We start from the raw sequence: 12,974 nt of genomic DNA on the forward strand, positions 1-12,974 counted from the left end.
ACTGAAACCGAGCCTTCCGTCCAACTGGTCCATGCTGACCCGTCTTCCCAAACTGAAATAGTACCACTTGCCTATGTTTGTTCCATATCCCTCCAAAGCTTTCCTATTCGTGTATCTGTCCAAATGTCTTTTAAAGTTGTCACCGTAAGTGGGTCTACCACCTCCTCCAGCAGTTGTTACAGAGTAGAACGTGACCTGCCTATGAGAACTTAAAAAGCTCCCAGAGTCACAATCTGAAAAAGGTGTGTGAAAAGTGGTGTAACTTGCTTTTCAGCAACTCCTGGTGGTCAAATAAAATAATTCCCTGATGCTTACTCGAAAATCAAAAAGTAACAATTTATTTTTCTAACAGTGAACATATTAACTGCTATTAACAAACTAAATAAACCCCTTCTAACTATGAACTATTCCTGAATAAAACAAGATACTAATGATATACTATTCCAATAAATAGAAGTACTATTATTTTTTTAAAATGTAGAATTTAGTCTCTTGAAATTACAGTTGGGTTACATGTCTCCCATCTATTCCACTGTCAGGAATGCCTTCTCTGCCAATTCTTCTGCGAGAAATATTCACTAATTGTGCTATGGGTACAATTGTTCTTCCAATAGTGCTTTCTTTAAGACATAGGGTAGGCTATTAGAGCCAGTGATTATCTCTTGAGAGCTGAGAGCTGTTAAATCTGAGCTGACAATGAACGGTCCTGCCTTTGTCCAACTGCCCTCTTCTTCTATGCCCTTGATTATATAACAATTTCTGACACTAGGAGTGGTCCTACGTTGTCAAAGCCATCAGATTTAAATTTAATTGGTTTATGGCATCTGAGAGCCTGGTTCAAATTGTTTGCCTAATTCAAAATTTGTTGTCTTGGTTAAAAACTGTGGCTTGGTCTGCAAACTGTATGGTCTTTTGATACAAACATTTCAATTCGGGTAATAAAATGTGAGGCTGGATGAACACAGCAGGCCAAGCAGCATCTCAGGAGCACAGATGCTGCTTGGCCTGCTGTGTTCATCCAGCCTCACATTTTATTATCTTGGAATTCTCCAGCATCTGCAGTTCCCATTATCTCTGATTTCAATTCGGGTGCTGTCTGTCTACTTGTGAGCTTTCAAGCTGCTACATCCATTTTAAATCTCTAGGCATAAAAAAACCTATTATCTTTTTAAAAGACCTCAAACTGCTTTCCTCCCTAGCATTTTACAAACAGCAAATTCTACCTTACTGCCTCCAAATCCACATGTACTCTATCCAACTTCACAAGACAGTTCATTCCACATACAAACCACACTTTGTGTGAAAGCATTGCCCTTTTGGTCCCTTTTAAATCTTTCCCCTCTCACCTTAAAAATATGTCCTCTAATTTTGAACTGCTGTACCCTAGGGATAAGACATTCACTATTCAACTTATTTATGCCCCTCATTATTTTATAAATGTCTAGAAGGTCATGCCTCAATCTCCTGTGCTGCAGGGAAAAAAGCCTATCCAGCCTCTCCTTATAACTCAAACTGTCCAGTCTCTGTAACATCCTTATAAATCTTTTCCGCACCCTCACCAATTTAATAACATCCTTTCTAGAGCAGGGCAACCAGAACTGTACATAGTACTCCACAAATAGTCTCACGAGTGTCCTGTACGACTGCATGAAGACATCGCAAATCCAATACTGAATGATCTGAAGAAAGCATGCCAAACTGTCCTACAAATGATAGAGGTGATTTGTAAAATACACACTTTGCTCAGTGAACAGGCTGCTGTTTGTCTTCTGCCCTATGTCCCACACCCTCCAATACATTGCTTGGCACAGCAATTTTCAGCAACGGAAAACAAAGGACCTCCTTTTGTTTTACAACCTGGCAGCATTATAGAGTGTTCTGCAACCAATTAAGCATCCCTTAAAATAAGGTTACTGATGTCACTGTAGGAAATACAGCAGCTTGTTTATTTTAAGTAAATTTCACATTATGGGCATTTGTCTTCCTGATACTGATGTCCAAAACAAACTCTGTAGCAATGTGACCCCTGACAAATAATCTGTTATTGTGCCATTAATTGAAGAATAGATGTTACTTTGGAAAGTAGAAACAACTCCCAGCTTTTTTGAAATAATATCATATGATTTTGCACACCCACAATGGAAAGACCTCAGATAAGGTTTCAGGTTAACGCTCATTGGAATGACAGCATGACTTTACTGCACTGGACAGTCAGCCTAGATACACTTAAATGACTGAAGGGAAATTTGAACATGCAGTCTTGTAACACAGAGGCAAGGTTACAACCAAACGTACACCACCATTTCCATCCCTCAACCTATATGAAGAAAGCTTATTATTCAGCCACTTCTTCATTTGCACAGGAAATGACGTTTTCCTATTTAAGAAGAACAGCACTTTGAAAGTAATCCATTGGATGTGTCAAACTTTGGGAGCTTCTGAATAACAAAGGAGCTATACACAAATAAAAAAGCAAAATGCAGTGGATGTTGTACGTTTTAAATAAAAGCTGAAACTATAGGAAACACTGAGCAGGTCAAAAACATTGAAAAATGTGGGTAAGGCCCAATCAAATATTAGAAGAAGGCCAGTATGCAGAGAAGACATGAGCAGGAGAAGGTACATGGGAGGTCCAGAAATCTAAATTGTTTCTATTTGATTGCTTGGAGCTTGACTGATAAGGTGTATGAACTTAGATCATTGATCAGCATGAGGTAGTATGATATTGTCGCAACCTCTGATACATGGTTGAAGGAAGGACAGGACCGACAACTCAATATTTAGGCTATTCAAGCACATTGAGGAGGGGGTTACAGTTAGTGAGGTGGGGTCATTGTGTTATTTGATAAAGGAAATTATCACTGCAGTAACGAGGGAGCATGTCCTAGAAGGTCTTCAAATGAGGCTATCTGGGTAGAACTTAGAAATTTAAAAAAGGGTGATTACCTATCTGGGATTATACATTCTTCCCAACAGCCAGAGGGAGATAGAGGAGTAGCTATGCAGGCAAATCAGAGAAAGGTGTGAGAGAAGTTGCTTACAGTTGTAAGAGATTTCACCTTTGCTAACATTAACTGGGATAAACTTCAAGTGAGAGGATTAGACAGGGTGGAATTTTGAAAGTTCATCCAAGATTGCTTTTTGTACGTGGACAATCACTAGAGATAGGCCAGTGATAGACCTAATCCAAGGGAATGAAACTGGTTGAGTGGTTAACGTTTCAGTGGGCAAGCATTTGGGGATAATGACTATAACACTGTAAGATTCAAAGTCATTATGGAAAAGGAAAAGAATAGTGCTGAATTTAAGTATCTAAATTGGAGCTAGGCCAATTTAATATCTTTTGACAGGACTTGACAAACATAGACTTGAATCAACTACTTACAGGTGAGTCTACTTGTGGAAAGTAGAAATCTTTTAAAGTAGTAGAGTGGGAATTTGGGGCCAGGATTCCTCTAAGAGTGAAGGACAAGGGCAGCAATTCCAGGGAACCCTGGATGTCAAGGGATATTGACAATGTGAGAAAGAAAAAGAAGGAAGCACATGGCAGGTACAGCACATTAAAACAGGGGAGGGTCTTCAAAAGTATAGAGAGTGTAAGGAGTTACGAATGAAGAAATTAGGAGGGCAAACAGGGACCTTGAAATATCTTTGGCAGATTGGATCAAGGAAAACCCCCAAGGCTTTTCTAGAAATATTTTCAGTGTAAGAGTATTATCAGGGAAAGAGTGGGACCTTCCTCAAGACCAAAAGGGCAACATATTCATGGAGGGAGAGGACATGAGTGAGGTTTCACATGAATGTAACAATCACTATTCACACAGGAGAAAAACATTGCAGCCAGGGATTTTGCTTGGGATGATGAGTTTCCAAAACATATTAAGATTAATAAGGAGGAGGTATTAGATTTTTTTGTGGGCAAAAAGGTGCATAAATCCACAGCATCTAATGGGATATATTCCAGGCTGGTATACAAGAGAGGAGATTGTTGGGTCCCTGGCAGATTTAGTTAATACTTTACTGGCCACAGACGAAGTGGCAGGTGATTAGAGGATAGTTAATGTGATTCCTTAGTTAAAGAACGTCAGCAGGGATAGGCCAAGTAATTACAGACCAGTTAGTCTGATGTCAGTGGTAGGAAAAGTATTAGAAAAAATTCTGAGGAACTGAATTAATCAATATTTAGAGAGGCAAGGATTGATCAGGGATAGCCAGCTTGGATTTATCAGAAAAAGATCCTGTCTGACTAATTTAATTGAGTTTTTTTTTAAAAAGGTGACTAAATATATTAACAAGGCTAATGTAGTTGATGTGGCTTACATGGACTTCAATAAAGTCCTGCATGGAAACGTGGTCTAAAAGGTAAGAGCTCAAGCAATCCAAGGCAGGTGACAAACTGGACCCAAAATTGGCTTATTAAAAGGCAAAGGGTGATCACGAGGGTTGTTTTTGTGATTGAAAGTCTGTCACCAGCATTGTACACAGGGATCAGTGTTTGGACCCTAGAAATAAAGGGAATTGCAGATGCTGGAGAATCCAAGATAACAAATTGTGGGGCTGGATGAACACAGCAGGCCAAGCAGCATCTTAGGAGCACAAAAACTGATTCTTCGGGCCTAGACCCTTCATCAGAAAAGGGGGATAGGGAGAGGATTCTGAAATAAATAGGGAGAGAAGGGGAGGCAGACTGAAGTTGGACAGAGGAGAAGATAGGTGGAGAGGACAGTATGGGTGGGCAGGTAGGGAGGGGATAGGTCAGTCCAGGGAGGACGGACAGGTCAAGGGGGCGGAATGAGGTTAGTAGGTAGGAAATGGAGGTGCGGCTTGAGGTGGGAGGAGGGGATAGGTGAGAGGAAGAACAGGTTAGGCAGGTGGAGACGAGCTGGGCTGGTTTTGGGATGCAATGGGGGGAGGGGAGATTTTGAAGCTTGTGAAATCCACGTTGATGCCATAGAGCTGCAGGGTTCCCAAGCAGAATATGAGTTGCTGTTCCTGCAACCTACGGGTGGCATCATTGTGGCACTGCAGGAGGCCCAAGATGGACATGTCGTCTAAGGGATGCGACGGGGAGTTGAAATGGTTCACGACTGGGAGGTGCTGTTGTTTATTGCGATTCGAGCATAGGTGTTCTGCAAAGCGGTCCCCAAGCCTCCGCTTGGTTTCCCCAATGTAGAGGAAGCCACAATGGGTACAGCGGATGCAGTACACCACATTGGCAGATGTGCAGGTGAACATCTGCTTGACGTGGAAAATCATCTAGGGGCCTGGGATGGGGTGAGAGAGGTGGTGTGGGGGCATATGTAGCACTTCCTGCGGTTACAGGGGTAGGCGGCGGGTGTGGTGGGGTTGGAGGGGAGTGTGGAGTGGACAAGGGAGTTGCGGAGAGATTGGTCCCTCCGGTAGGCAGACAAGGGTGGAGTGGGAAAAATGTCTTTAGTGGGGGGGTTGGATTGTAGATGGTGGAAGTGTCGGAGGATGATGCATTATATCTGGAGGTTGGTAGGGTGGTATGTGAGGACTGGGGGATTCTCTTTTGGCAGTTATTGCGAGGGCAGGGTGTGAGGGATGAGGTACGGGAAATGCGGGAGACACGGCCGAGGGCGTTCTCGACCACTGCGGAGGTGGATGTTGTGGGCCTTGGAGAACGAGGACATCTGGGATGTGCGGGAGTGGAATACCTCATCCTAGGAGCAGATGTGTCAGAGGCGAAGGAATTGGGATTACGGGATGCAATTTTTGCAGGAAGTTGGGTGGGAGTCGGTGGGCTTGAAATGGACATCAGTTTGTAGGTGTTTGCCTGAGAAGGAGACAGAAAGGTCCAGGAACGTAAGGGATGTGTTGGAGATGGCCCAGGTGAACTTGAGGTTGGGGTGGAAGGTGTTGGTAAAATGGGTGAACTGTTCGAGCTCCTCTTGGGACCATGAGGCAGTGCCGATACAGTCATCAATATAACAGAGGAAGAGGTGGGGTTTTGGGCCAGTGTAGGTGCGAAAGAGGGACTGCCCCACATAACCTACAAAGAGGCAGGCATAGCTTGGGCCCCAGTGTTTGGACCTTTGCTGTTTATTATGTACATTAATGACTTGAATGTGAATGTATAATGTTAAATTAGTAAATTTGAAGATGACACTGAATTTGGTAGCTATTGTTGTTGACACTGAGGAAGATGGTCTCAGGCTTGCAATCTGAGATTGAACAGCCAATAAATCAGGCACAGCAATGGCAGATGGAATTTAATCCTGAAGTGATACACTTTGTGGGGTCTCATTAGGGAAAGATAGACACAATGAATGATGGGTCCCTCGTGAGCACTGAGGAACAAAGATGAATTCCTGAAGGTGTCAGCAGAAATAGGCAGGGTGATGAAACAAGCATGGAAGGTGCTCGTCTTCAATAGCTGGGGCATAAAGGAAAACTTGTTACAACTTTATAAAACATTGGCTTGGCCACAGATGGAAAATAATTTGCAATCAACAAGCAATTAACTGGTCACCAAATTGTCAGAACGCTGCAGAAGTGGAAAGGTTACAAAGGAATCTTTTTCATCATTAACAGGATGAGGGCGTCACTGGCTAGGCAGCATTTATTGCCCATCCCTAATTGCCCAGAGGGCAGTTCAAAGTAAAGCACGTTGCTGTGGGTCTGATTCACATGTTGGACAGACCAGGTAAGGATGAAAGTTTCCTTCCCTAAAGGGCATCAGTGAACCAGGTGGGGTTTTCCCCTGACAATTGATTCATGGTCATCATTAAATTCTTAATTCCAGATATTTTATTGAATTCAAATTCCACCAAATTCCATGTGGGGATTTGAAGCCTGGTCCTCAGAACATTATCTGGGTCTCTGAATTAACAGTCCAGCAATAATACCACAAGGCCATTGCCTCCCATTCACCAGAATGCTGCCTGGGATGTAAAGTCTTGGAAATAAAAAGGCACTAGATAGGCTGGATTTGTTTTCCTTGGAGCAGAGGAGGCTGACAGTAGGTTTGTTGAGGTATACACAATTATGAGAGGCATAAACAGAGCAGATCATGAGAATCAATTCCCTATGGAAATCATATCTAAGACCAGAAGGCATAAGTTTAAGGTGAGGAACAAGTGGTTTAAAGCAGATCTGAAAAAAAAATTCACCCAGACTGTGCTGCCTGAGACAGTGGTGGAGGCAAGCACTCTTGTAACATTTAAGAAGCATCTGGATGAGTATTTAAAATGCTGAAGCATAGTAAGCTACGAATCAGGTACAGGTAAATGAAATTGGTTTTTGTTAGTTGGCAAAGATATGGTGGCTGTAGCATTTGTTTCTGTACTGTTTGACTACATGCTGCGAGAGAAACAGAGTTAATATTTTATGTCAATGACAGTTCACTACAAGTGAAAGATAGAATCTGAGAATTTTAGAATGGTCACAGAACATAAGAACTAGAAGCTGGTGAAGGCAGTTCAGTCCCTTGAGCCTGCTCCACCATTCAATGCAATCATGTCTGAGGTGTACAAGGTAATGAGAGGCATGGATAGAGTCGATAGCCAGAGACTTTTCCCCAGGGCAGGACTGACTGCCACGAGGGGTCATAGTTTTAAGGTGTTCGGAGGAAGGTATTAGCGAGTTTTGAGAAGATTTGTAGCTCAGGTTGAGGTTCTGGATGTGAGTTTGCTCGCTGAGCTGGGAGGTTAGTTTTCAGACGTTTCGTCACCATTCTAGGTAACATCATCAGTGAGCCTCCGACGAAGCGCTGGTGTTATGTCCCGCTTTCTATTTATCTGGTTAGGTTTCCTTGGGTTGGTGATGTCATTTCCTGTTCTTTTTCTCAGGGGATGGTAGATTGGCTCCAAATCAATGTGTTTGTTAATGGAGTTCCGGTTGGAATGCCATGCTTCTAGGAATTCTCGTGCGTGTCTCTGTTTGGCTTGTCCTAGGATGGATGTGTTGTCCTAATCAAAGTGGTGTCCTTCCTCATCTGTATGTAAGGATACGAGTGATAGTGGGTCATGTTGTTTTGTGGCTAGTTGATGTTCATGTATCCTGGTGGCTAGCTTCCTGCCTGTTTGTCCAATGTAGTGTTTGTCACAGTTCTTGCAAGGCATTTTGTAGATGACATTCGTTTTATTTGTTGTCTGTATAGGGTCTTTTAAGTTCATTAGCTGCTGTTTTAGTGTGTTGGTGGGTTTGTGCGCTACCGTGATGCCAAGAGGTCTGAGTAGTCTGGCAGTCATTTCGGAAATGTCTTTGATGTAGGGGAGAGTGGTTCTGGTTTCTGAGCCCGTTTTGTCTGTTTGTTTGGGTTTGTTGCTGAGAAATCGGCGGACTGTGTTCATTGGGTACCCATTCTTTTTGAATACGCTGTATAGGTGATTTTCTTCTGCTCTGCGTAGTTCCTCTGTGCTGCAGTGTGTGGTGGCTCGTTGGAATAATGTTCTAACGCAGCTTCGTTTGTGGGTGTTGGGATGGTTGCTCCTGTAGTTCAGTATTTGGTCCGTATGCGTTGTTTTCCTGTAGACGCTGGTTTGAAGTTCCCCATTGGCTGTTCGCTCTACTGTGACATCTAGGAATGGCAGTTTGTTGTTGTCTTCCTCCTCTTTTGTGAATGTTATGCCAGTAAAGGGTATTATTGATGGTCTTGAAGGTTTCCTCTAATTTGTTTTGTTTAGTGATGACAAAGGTGTCATGTTTCTAGCGTATTGCGCCCATAGGTGCTAGCGAGTTTTGAGAAGATTTGTAGCTCAGGTTGAGGTTCTGGATGTGAGTTTGCTCGCTGAGCTGGAAGGTTAGTTTTCAGACGTTTCGTCACCATTCTCGGTAACATCATCAGTGAGCCTCCGACGAAGCGCTGGTGTTATGTCCTGCTTTCTATTTATCTGGTTAGGTTTCCTTGGGTTGGTGATGTCATTTCCTGTTCTTTTTCTCAGGGGATGGTAGATTGGCTCCAAGTCAATGTGTTTGTTGATGGAATTCCGGTTGGAATGCCATGCTTCTAGGAATTCTCGTGCATGTCTCTGTTTGGCTTGTCCTAGGATGGATGTGTTGTCCCAATCAAAGTGGTGTCCTTCCTTATCTGTATGTAAGGATACGAGTGATAGTGGATCATATCGCTTTGTGGCTAGTTGATGTTCATATATCCTGGTGGCTAGCTTCCTGCCACCAGGTATAGAGGAGATATCAGAGGGAGGTTCTTCACCCAGACAGTTGTGAGCACATGGAATAGTTTACCAGTGGTGTTCGTGGAAGCGGAGTCATAAGTGACATTTAAGCGACTGCTGGACATGCACATGGACAGCAGTGAATTGAGGGGAATGTAGGTTAGGTTATTTTAATTTTGGATTAGGAATAATCCACGGCACAACATCGTGGGCCAAAGGGCCTGCACTGTGCTGTACTTTTCTATGTTCTATGGCTAATCTCATTTTAGCCTCAACTCCATTCACTCCCCATAATCCTTCCAACTGGTACTGACCAAAAATCTGACTATCTCCTCCTTAAATTTATTCAGTGCCCTGGTGTCCACCACACTCTGGGGTAGTGAATTCCACAGATAACGTATTGAATCTTCATAAACTGTGCGAATAACTTATCTACTTCTAAATCACTGCCTTTCCTCCATATGACTGCAAATTTATTTGTTTCAGTTGTTTCACATTTGAATCCACCTCCATGGCTCTCTCACCATGTATTCTCGATCCTAAACAATCACTGAATAAAAAAATGTTCTTCCCCTCACACTGTTGGATCCGTTGTCAATTATCTTCAGTCGGTGCCTGTTTGTTCTCAATTCTTCTACGATAGGAACAATTTCTCCCTATCTACCATGCCTAGACATTTCTTGACTTTCAATACCTCTACCAACTTTAATTAGAACTGTACCCACTAAGGAGAACAAACCCTGGTGATGGAGGTGGACAACTTTTTATAAGGCACTGAGTTTGAGAAAAGCATCAATTTCATCTCTTAGAAGGTTAAGAGTCTTTGGAACTCCTTGTCACAGAGAGCCGTGGGGGCATAGCCCTTGTGTATATTTAAGGCTGAGACACACAAACAGATCGATCATTCAGCAGGGCAATTAGGATTACAGGGATAGGAAAGGATAGTGGACATGAGGAATATCAGATCAGCCATGATCCTGTTGAATGGCAGAGCAGTTTTGAGAGGCAGAATGGATGACTCCTATTCCTGTTTCTTACGGTCTTGTAGTCTTAAAGCTCAAAAAGGAGAAGAAAGATTTATGATGACGTGGAGGGCAGAAGTGATTAAATTGTTGGAAAGAAGGAAAGTGATAATGAGAAAGTACTGAAATATACAACATCTAGACTCAAAGGAAGTGTAAATTCTTGTAACAAGATTTTTTTTATTATTTTTGCAAGGGATATTAAAATTTCTGGTAAGGCCAGCATTTGTTTTCTACCCCTGACATCCCTTGGACACATTGGCTGTCTAGGCCAGTTCTGAGGGCAGTTCAAAATCAATTCATTACGGGGGATCTGAAGTCATTTGTCGGCCAAACTAGGTAAGGGCATCAGATTTCCTTCTGTAAAGCACGTCAGTGAGCCAGCTGAGTAATTACAATAATGTTTATACAGTCACCATTAAAAGGTTAGCTTTTAATTTCAGGTTTTATTGCATTTCAGTTGTCTCATCTGGGATTCAAACTCATCCCCAGAATCTTAGCTGGGGCTCTGGGTTACAATTTGAGTGACATAACCACCATACCACCACCCACCTAAGCAGCAGAAATAGAGAATGGAAAAATTATAAAACAGGAACATTCATAGGATGTGAGCATCACTGGCGAGGCCACCATTTGTAACCTATCTTTAACTGCCCTTGAACCGAGTGGCTGATGAGCCTATTTCAGAATAAGTAATATTGTGGATCTGGAGTAACACTTGGCCAGAATAGGTAAGGAATAATAGGATTCCTGAGACAATAGGATTTTAATTAAATTTGATGGCAGTGTTATTGCAAAGTCACTGAGACTAGCTTTAGATTCTGTATTTCATAACTGTGATTTTTAAAAATCTGTACATGACATATAGACATTACTGTTAGACTATTTGAACTACTGCACTCATTAGTTTGGGCTGTTAAGGAGGCAGTTCCTGGATTTCAATCCTGACACAGTGAAGGAGCGGTAATATATTTTCAAGTCAGGATAATGAGTGACTTGGAAGAAAAACTTTTGAGTGGTGTTACTTCCATCATCTACTGCCCTTGTTTTTTTAGATGTAGAGCTCTCAGCTTTGGAAAGTTCTGTCAAAGGATCTTTGATAAGTTACCGCAATGCATCTTTCAGATGGTTACACAATTCTGCAACTGTACATTCGTGGTGAAGGGAGTGAATATTGAACTTCGTGGATGAAGGGCCGAATAAGTGTGCTACTTTTTTCTTGGCTATGCTGAGATTCTTGAGAGTTGCTGGAGCTGCAGTCATCCAGGCAAGCAGAGAATATTCCATCACCCTCTTTACTTGTACCTCCTCAGTGGTTTACAGGCATTGAGGAGACAAGAGTTACTCACTCAGAAACCTAACCTCTGACCTTCTCCTGTAACCTCAACATGGCTGGTCCAGTTTAATAGTGTACTGAGTATTGGAATTGGGATGTCATGTTGCAGCTGTACAGGACATTGGCTGGCCCACTTTTAGAATACTGTAGTCAATTCTGGTCTCCCTACTATAGGAAAGGGTTCAGAAAAGATTTACAAGGATGTTGCCAGGATTGAAGAGTTTGAGCTGCAGGGAGAGGCTGAATAGGCTGGATGTTTTTTTCCTGGAGTTTGAGGTGCGACCTTATAGAGAATTATAAAATCATGAGGGGCATGGATAAGGTTAATAAACCATGTCTTTTCCCCAGGGTAGGGAAGTCCAAAACTAGTTTAAGTTGAATGGGAAACAATTTATAAGGGACTTGAGGGGCAACTTCATTACACTGAGGGTGGTTTGTGTATGGAATGAACTGCCAGAGGTAGTGGTGGAGCAGGTAGAATTACAATATTTAAAAGGCATCTGAATGAGTACGTGAAATAAGAAGGGTTTAAAGGGATATGGATCAAATGCTGGCAAATACGACTGGATCAGTTTAGGACAAATTGGACTGGAGGGTCTGTTTCTGTGTTGTATAACTCTATGATGTTTTGACTTTCTCTGGCCAACGATAATTACCTGCCTTTGTGCTCTATATGACTAACCAGTGGAAAGTTTTCCTCCTGAATCCTACTGATTTCGGTGTTACTCAGTTAAATATTGCTTCGATGTCAAGGGCAGTCTCCTCACCTCTGGTGTTCAGCTCTTTTTTCACCATATTTGGATCAAGACTGAAATGAGGCTAGGAGCTGTGTGATCATGGCAGAACCCAAACTGAGCAAAAGTGAGCAGAGTATACCTCTGCACATGTTGCTTGATTGTACTGTTGATGACCCCTCCATCACTGATGACCGAGCGTACACTCATGATTGGTCACAGTTGATTTATTCTGCCTTTTGTATGCTGGATATAGCTGGCCCATTTTTTATATTGCTTGGTAGGTGCTAATTTTCCAATTGCACTAGAAAAGCTGAACTAATGGAACAGCTGTGTTCTGGAACAAAAATCTTCAGGTACATTAGCATTTGATAGGGTTCACTGCCTTCCTGGTAACTAATGTCTTCGGCCATTCCTCGAAATCACATGGAGCAATTCAAATAGGTTGAAGGCTGACACCTTTGATGCTGGGGACCTCAGGGGAAGGCAGAGGTGGACCATCCACCTTGCACTTTCGTCTGAACATGGAAGCGAATATTTTAGCTTTGTCTTTTTCACTGAAGTGCTGGGCACTTCATTGTGGGGATTAAGGATATTGGTGGAGCCTGTATCCCCTCATAATTTTTTAATTGTCCAACATCAATCAAGATGAGCAGGACTGAAGAGCTCAGATCTGATCCATTGGTTCTGGAATCTCCTCGGTCTGCCTACTGTATACAAATACTGTATAAAAACAATACATGTT

This window comes from Stegostoma tigrinum, chromosome 13 (assembly GCF_030684315.1).
Source record: "Stegostoma tigrinum isolate sSteTig4 chromosome 13, sSteTig4.hap1, whole genome shotgun sequence".
NCBI lineage: Eukaryota > Metazoa > Chordata > Chondrichthyes > Orectolobiformes > Stegostomatidae > Stegostoma > Stegostoma tigrinum.